Source organism: Equus caballus, chromosome 9 (genome assembly GCF_041296265.1).
Source record: "Equus caballus isolate H_3958 breed thoroughbred chromosome 9, TB-T2T, whole genome shotgun sequence".
Classification (NCBI taxonomy): domain Eukaryota; kingdom Metazoa; phylum Chordata; class Mammalia; order Perissodactyla; family Equidae; genus Equus; species Equus caballus.
The window spans coordinates 53,950,637-53,958,048 of NC_091692.1; the positions used below are offsets into that span (position 1 = coordinate 53,950,637).

A 7,412-nucleotide genomic window follows, 5' to 3' on the forward strand; every position below is an offset into this window, starting at 1 on the left:
CTTGTCCCCACACACCAGCTCTGCCTGCCCATGGGACCTGTCCCCATGCCAGCGGGGGCAGCAGAAGCGGCAGCAGCAGGAGCTCTGACCGCCCGTGGGTCCTGTCCCCACGCACCAGCTCTGCCTGCCCAAGGGTCCTGTCCCCATGCCAGCGGGGGCAGCAGAAGCGGTGGCAGCAGAAGCTCTGACTGCCCATGGGTCCTGTCCCCATGCTATTCCACACTATTCTCTAAATAAAAGAGCACTACTGCCAGATCTTGAGAGTCTAAGAAATCTTTCTTTCGACTCCTCAGCTCACCGACCCCGCATCACTACATTCCAATAACAGCCAGTGATCAATTGTTTGATTGGTTGATCCGGTCAATGGATTGTTTTCATAAGATTTTTTTCTTTTCTTTTTGTCAAGTTTCAGTTTCTATTTGGGCTTAAAGGACCTCGGCTGGTTTTAGAGACTGCTGTTGTCTTTCTCTTGTTATGCTTTTATTTTATATAGCAGAAATTTATTCTGGTGCTTTTAAGACATTGTTCACAGCATTGTTTAATGTAAAGTTTTAAAGAGAACAGAAACATTTTACGGAGAACAGAATTTCTGGAAAATGTTCTTTGATCTTTTGAATTATAATTAAATACATGTTCAGAGTTTTAAAATTCAAGCTCTATAACTTGTGCCAGAGTGTGGAAAGACTTTATAGAGGGGTTATGCTTTTTAATGAAAGTTGGAAAAATATGATGTCAAATTTAAGGAGGAGGCAAATTTACTGTGGTGGTTGACAGTTGTAGGCCTAGAGAATTTCTCATTGTAACTCTCATAAAACAAGAAGAGAAAAAGTCTGAGTGTATGATCTTTAGAATGAAACCACAGCAGGGGCAGCAGAGGTTGGTTTAATTATTTTAAAAGCAACACTAAGACTGAAAAATGCTTTTAACATTTCTAGCATATAAAAATAGCTGGCCTCAGTGTTTTGCAGAAGAGCAATTGAGGAAATGAGTACTTCCACTGTGGCCAAAAGCCTGCACATTTCTCTTATGACTCATCTCGTGTCTGAATTCTAAAAGCCTGGCATGCGGAAGAAGGCGGAAGCGCCACGCCCTGATTTCCAGTTAATCCCTGTCAATATACAGTCAGGCTGCTCTTCAGGGTGAGGCTTGTGTGACAGTTCAATTTAGAATATATTTTCTAGGGCCCTTGAGACTCAGGATAAGGAGTGATTTTTCACCTCTAAATTTTTTAAGAATGCAGACACAATGTTGCATGTAAACAACGGGGACAACCACAACAAACATACCATTTCTTGTTCTGTATACTGTGGACTGATATAAATATCAGTACCAGGACCTTGGGCAAGTAATAACATTTCTGAGCTTCATTTTCCTCATCTATAAAATGGGAACAATATCTGCCTTACTGCTGTGTTGCAGGAGTTAAACGAGCGAATATATGTAAATACCTTAGCACTATGTGTAACACACACTCATTGTTCCATAAACAGTAGCTGCTGTGGTGGTTGCTTGCCGGGAGCCGTGGCTACATCATTTGATCGGCTGTTTGACAGGGTCCAGCCGATTAACGCCGAGGGGTGCAGGGTCGCCCCTTGGTGAAGAATAACCGGCCAGCCCCTCACATAGTTCTGAAACCTGTGCTGCTTCTAATTGCCCTTCATTCCTTTTCCTTTCTTAACCTCCAGTTTTCACTCCTTTGGGTGGCTGCTTGGGAGGCACTACCTCCTGGGAAAATTAAATATAGTAAGAGAATGTGACCACCTGCAGGTAACTTTCAAGATATTTTTCAGTTAATTATTGGAGGAGCACACAGTCCCATCTGAGACAATCAGAAAGGAATCCTGCCCAGATAAGATGTCGAATTAGGTTTATGGCCTCTGTCTGGTTAATGTTTCCTTCTCCCTCCAGTTCTTTGTCTAAATATATATATGCATCATCCTTCTAAGTTTGCTGGTTAATTGGATGATCAAGAAGTATCTATATATTATTCTTGACCTTCTGCTTTCTGTTAAAATGTTATAGAGGTTTTCTCCTAAAAGCAATAAATAATAAATAATTAATGAGTAGAAGGGCCGAGGGGTGCAGGGATGCCCCTCGGTGAAGAATGGCTGGCCGACACCCCTGATATTTTCTAAATTATATGCATGCTTTCTAGCAAGGTTATGTCTATACTTATTTCTGTTTTTATTCTTGAAGATATATAGTTTAGCTTAGCTTTTCAGCCCTTTACTTTACTAACAAAGTGATACTTTCTCCGGCAGTGTGCTTAAGGGACTGTTAGCTCCACAATCAAAAAGACAAAGGAATGCTTCCACCCCCTAAAGGGCGCAAAAAAGTAAAGATGTTTAACTGCCCGCTGAGAATGCAGATAGCCCTGGGGATAAGACACCCTGGAGTCACCTTTAGTTCCCATTAACCCTCTACACTAACGGCGTAAATGATTGAGGGAGGCAGGGATGGCTCCACCAGGATGTAAACAGACGGACTGCTGTCCTGTCCGGAGGCCTGGACCTTCTCTCTTTGATTTAACTTTACCATGAATTACAACAGGTGTCTAGGTACCTATCTCTTTTAGCTTAGAGACAACAAACACTAGTTCGTTGCGGAGAAGACAATCATTAACCTTATGCTATATAGAATGGAATGCTAATAAATATTCTTGTGCTCGTTTTTTCACTTCCTTATCTCTCTGAGCATATTTGTAGAACCATTTCTGTACTAATCCTGAAAAATATATAAACGACACTTGTGTACAGTAAAGTCAGACTTGCTAACACCAACCCAAGTCTCACGTCCTCTTTATTTTCCCCTCCCTCAGTTTTTCGCCGACGCCGTCTCTCCCGCGGGAACCTGGACTCTGCCGAGGCTGGACCCCGGCAGTTGCTGATGTTGTCCATATTATTAATGGTGTAATGGGAAGAACAGCAGCCTGGAAATCAGGAAAACTAAGTTTTCCAAAAATAACTACTTAACCTATTAGAACTATTTTGAGCCATGAATTTCTCCTCTTGAAATGAGGAGTTTGGCCCAGAGAACTTTCTAACTTTAGCATCTGTGAATAAACTGGGCAGTATAGTGAAGTCCTGTCAGCTCCATCCTCTGAAGTCCCTGCTTTTTTCCTGAAATATTCTTCAAACACAAGTAGGTCTTGCGTCTGGTGTTCCATGGAGCTCTTGTGTCTGAGCTCCGCACCGGCCAGCTCTAAGTAGGTGCAGAATAGCTCTGCAGAATCGCAGAGGAAGAGACTTTTTTGGGTAATGATTTCCAAATCCAAGGACATAATGTCTAGAAACATTTTTTAGTACTAGTGGGTACACAGATAAAATTCAGACTTGTCTCCAAGAGATACTGTTCCATTGTCAGTGAGAGTGGAAGATCGATGCCTTTGTCCCATTGTCCTTGATGGAATTTAACCATTTTAAGTTAGAAACAAAGTTTTCGCCTGGGGAAATAAAATTCTTTACACTGACTCCAATTAAGGGCAGGTAGCCTTAACAGCACATAACTTGCATCTGTAGGGGCTTGTTGCCTCTCTGAAGCCCTTTGTCATGCATAATGTTATTTCACCTCCCCACAACCACCATATAAGGCAGGTAAGGCAGCTATGAATATTTTCATTGCCGAAATAAGGAAGCTGATATCCAGAGAGGTTGTGTGACTTGCCTGGGATTGCACAGCTCACACGGGAGTGTGCTGTGCCAGAGAGAGCCATGGCTTACTGGCTATGTGGGACACCTAGACATCTCCTTACACTATATCTGAGCAGCAGCAACTCCGTCTTCCCCATTGGTTTCTGTGGAAACTGGCAAAACATTGCAGTATCTCTGTCAGATAAAACTAAGTAAAGAAAAGTTTTCCAAGATTGGTCAACCGGGTCAGCTTCTCAAGCAGGCCTGCGGGATACACGTACGGGGGAAGGGGAGGCTGGGGCGGGGACTACCCATGTTCTCTATTGAGAGATACCACTATAATCCTTATCAGTAAACACTTTGAACAGGGCTGTCACACTGTTCACATTCCAATATGCACAGAAATCACCCACAAAGGGTCATACAGTTCAAAAGCACAGTCATTTAGGACATTTTATGGAGAAATTTATCTGCTTACTATGAAGGAAAAAGGAGCATGTAAGCATGTTATTAACTGAATAAATCAAATACTACAAGAACAAATTGAGGTTCACGAGTCAGGAGAATGACCAGCCTTGGCTTGTTCACTGTCTTGCTTAGTCAGTTCTGCAGATAGAGGAGAATGGCATGTGACCGGCCTCTCTGATTTTCCTTGCTTGGCTTTGAGAAAGGATCTCCTATGGCCTCTCTGTATCACATTCCTAGAGGTACCCTGTTCACCCAGGACTTTGTAGTGGAGAACCCGGGCTGAGAGGTCTTGGGGGTGTTGGGTGGGCTCTCCTATCACTTACTCTGACGAGGGATTGCAGACAAGCACTGTTGGCTCTTGAACCTTAGACAGGCTGGACTGGGTGACCCAAGAGGGTCCTTCCAGCTGGAAGGCCAAAGATGTCCCTTCCCCATGGGAATGAGCCAGCTGAGGGTGCCCCGACTGTTCTTTTGGCACTGTATAAGTCCTCTAAAGAAAGAGGGAGAAACATGAAATTCTCAGAGCCCCTCACCCCACTCCCCCCTCGTCTTGTCATGGGCAGACCCACAGCCACATCGCATTTGAACAGTACTCTCAAGCCTCAGGAGGACAGCAGGCAGTGAGGTTTGGGAGTAGCAAGAATCACCATGGAGCTGCGCCTCCCAAGGTGGTGAGGACCCACCTGATGGTGGCAGGCCCAGAAGTGCCCCAGAGGTGCATAAAAATATGGCTCTAAAGTCTGGCGTATCCCTGAACCCATTTAACCAGCTATCCAAAAATCAGGATCACTTTATTCCAGCTCTAAAAGAAAACCCTCAAACTGGTTTTTTTCTTTTTCACTATGGGTTTCAATCTGTGAATCTTTGCAAAGCCTGGCTTACAAAAATCCAAAGGCATCTGAATAAGAAGCCTATAGACAAACTGTGAACACACGACACTCTTAACCCCTGGGCAGATTTAAAGAGAATATTGATGTCCACTTACCAGGGACCGATTTTACATACGAGCAGTCCTTTTGCATTTAACCTTCTCAGTAACTCAATGAGGTAGTTGTTATTACTATTCCCACTTCACAGTTGAGGAAATAGACTCAGATATGGTAGAATAATTAGGTTTATGTAGGTAGTAAAAGGTGGAGCCATATGTAAACCCAGGTTCCTGCCTTTAGCCCCTAGATGGACCAGAAGGATCAGAGCTTCTGACTAAGGACAGATTTTCTGGAACTTGGGACTGACTCATCACTCTGGCCAAGTACTCCTTTATTCAGTTCCTTACTCGTTGCCTCCCCATACACTCTGAACTATACCCCATCCTCTATATGTGCAATAGCCCCACAACTTCTCTTAGAGACATTAGGAAACATACAGGCAAAACTTGGAAAAGAAGAAAGTTAAAAAGGTGTATGAGGTTTGATGGGGCTCAGAATCAAAGAGTCTGTGTGTGTGTTTGTGATGGGGCTCAGTATAAAAGTGTATGTGTGTGAGCACACACTGAGTCTGTGAAACGGACTCACCTCTGTAAACAGGAAGAAGAGAGCAGGGCCTCGCTGCACTTCAACAGCTCTTGTAAGTGCTGCCCGGAAGAGCCTTGGCCTCTTGTTGCCTTATCACGTTACACAGCAGCATTGCTCTGTACTCTGTATCTGTTGCTGTCCATCAGCCTGCCTCGCTACTTTTCAGCCTCCCAGCTCTCCTTTCTCTCCTGACCGCTCTACTCTCACTGTGGATTAGCTAGTGGCTAGTTTGGTTTGTACTTCCCCAAACCAAACCCCAGTTCCTCTCTCCTGCTCTGCACCAGCTCCTTTGGACATCTGCTTTGTTTTCTTCCTCCGGCCTTTGCAGCACCAACTGTGCCTGCTCTTTTCCAAGTTATTAAGAACAGGTGTGAAATGAGGCCTGCCTAGACCAGGTCTTCTGCTTGATGCCTCCCGGGAGCCAGCTACCAGCTCGCCCCTGAGATGGGCACTGAAATGCCGATGCTTAGCCTCTAAGGTGTTACTCTGAACCCCAGCTCCTCCACTTGGCTAGTACTTTCCTTCCTGAGTCTCAGTTTTGTTATCTGTGTGATGGGTACAGTAATCCCTTAGGGAGTTGGAAGTAGTTAATGAGATAACGGTACAAAACACTTAGTATGTGACCCCTATTGAAAAAGTTCTAGCTATTATTAATATTGTCATTGCTACTTGACATGTTTCTCACCACTCGTGTGACACAGATCTTCCCTCATGTTCACTCCCCCTCCTCAGCATTTACAGGTTTTTTTTTTAACATACATTATCTCAGTAACCTTTACCAACAGGTATTTCCCCTATTTATAAGTAAGGAAACAAAGTCACAGGCAGGTTTTGCAACTTTCCCCAGGTCACATCATTTGGAAGAAAAGCAACTAGGATGAATTACTTCCCTCTGTGACTCCTTCAGGAAACGTGGACTGGGCGCTTCTTGTGCCATGAACTTTACTAGGGACCGAGGAGACCATGGCGATCAGACATGTGCCAGAGGGTGGGGCTCAGTCAAATGGGGAAACATCAAGTAACTGGATAATTATGGAATAGCGGGATAAACGCATTCAAATAGGTGGCCAGGGTCCCGGGGCACCCCGAGGAAGCAGGGCTCCAGAGCCCAGGTTTTTCCATCACCACAGAGCTAAACATAATGTAAGCTGACTGTGTCCTGCTGTCTGGCAAAGTAGGACACACTGGAGGAGAGAAAGAGTCATGCTGGCAGGAGAGAGGGAGCAATCAAGGAGACTCTATAAGAATAGGTAGGCTTATTAGATACAGGTTTCAGAGGAAGGAACACAGGTAGAGAGGGGAGGAAAGGCATTCTAGGTAGTAGGACTGCCATGAGCAAAGGCAGGGTGGTTGAAGGACAGAGGATTTGAGGCGGGGAGAAACGCTGATGATAAGGGTGGGGCCAGATCATGAAGAGTCTAAAATGCCACTCGAAGGAGCTTCTTTTGTAGTCAAAAGGGAACCACCTAAGATGTAGGTCAACACTGGAGCTATTTGAGGTGGCTGCATGCATGTGGAGGCTGGGCAGGAGAGAGGAAAGTTTTAGGCAGGAAGATCAAGAACGTCTACCATTTTAATCCAGGTTAGTCTCAGTTACTATGACAGAAATGGTGGTAGCGGCATAAAAATCTCAGGACTTAGATTAGATATGAGAAGGGAAGGGAAGACAGAGTGTGGTCAGTCAGAGCTCCGCTGCTCTGACTAATCAAGCCAACACGCAGTGGAAGAGTGCAGAAAATCAGTCAACCAAAACACAAAATATTTCCCAGACTCAAAACAAGAAGAGCAAGAACATGACTGG

At 44.6% G+C, this 7,412-nt stretch overlaps 1 long non-coding RNA gene across 2 annotated transcripts in view; it reads right to left on the minus strand.

Annotated features, from left to right (window-relative positions):
• Positions 1–5,837, minus strand: part of LOC102148452 (uncharacterized) — an 82,364-nt gene extending 76,527 nt beyond the window's left edge. For both annotated transcript variants that reach the window (XR_002810375.2, XR_011421604.1), the window contains exon 1: positions 5,612–5,837. This is a non-coding gene — a long non-coding RNA (uncharacterized lncRNA). The remainder of the gene's footprint in view (positions 1–5,611) is intronic.
• Between the last annotated feature and the right edge of the window lie 1,575 nt (positions 5,838–7,412).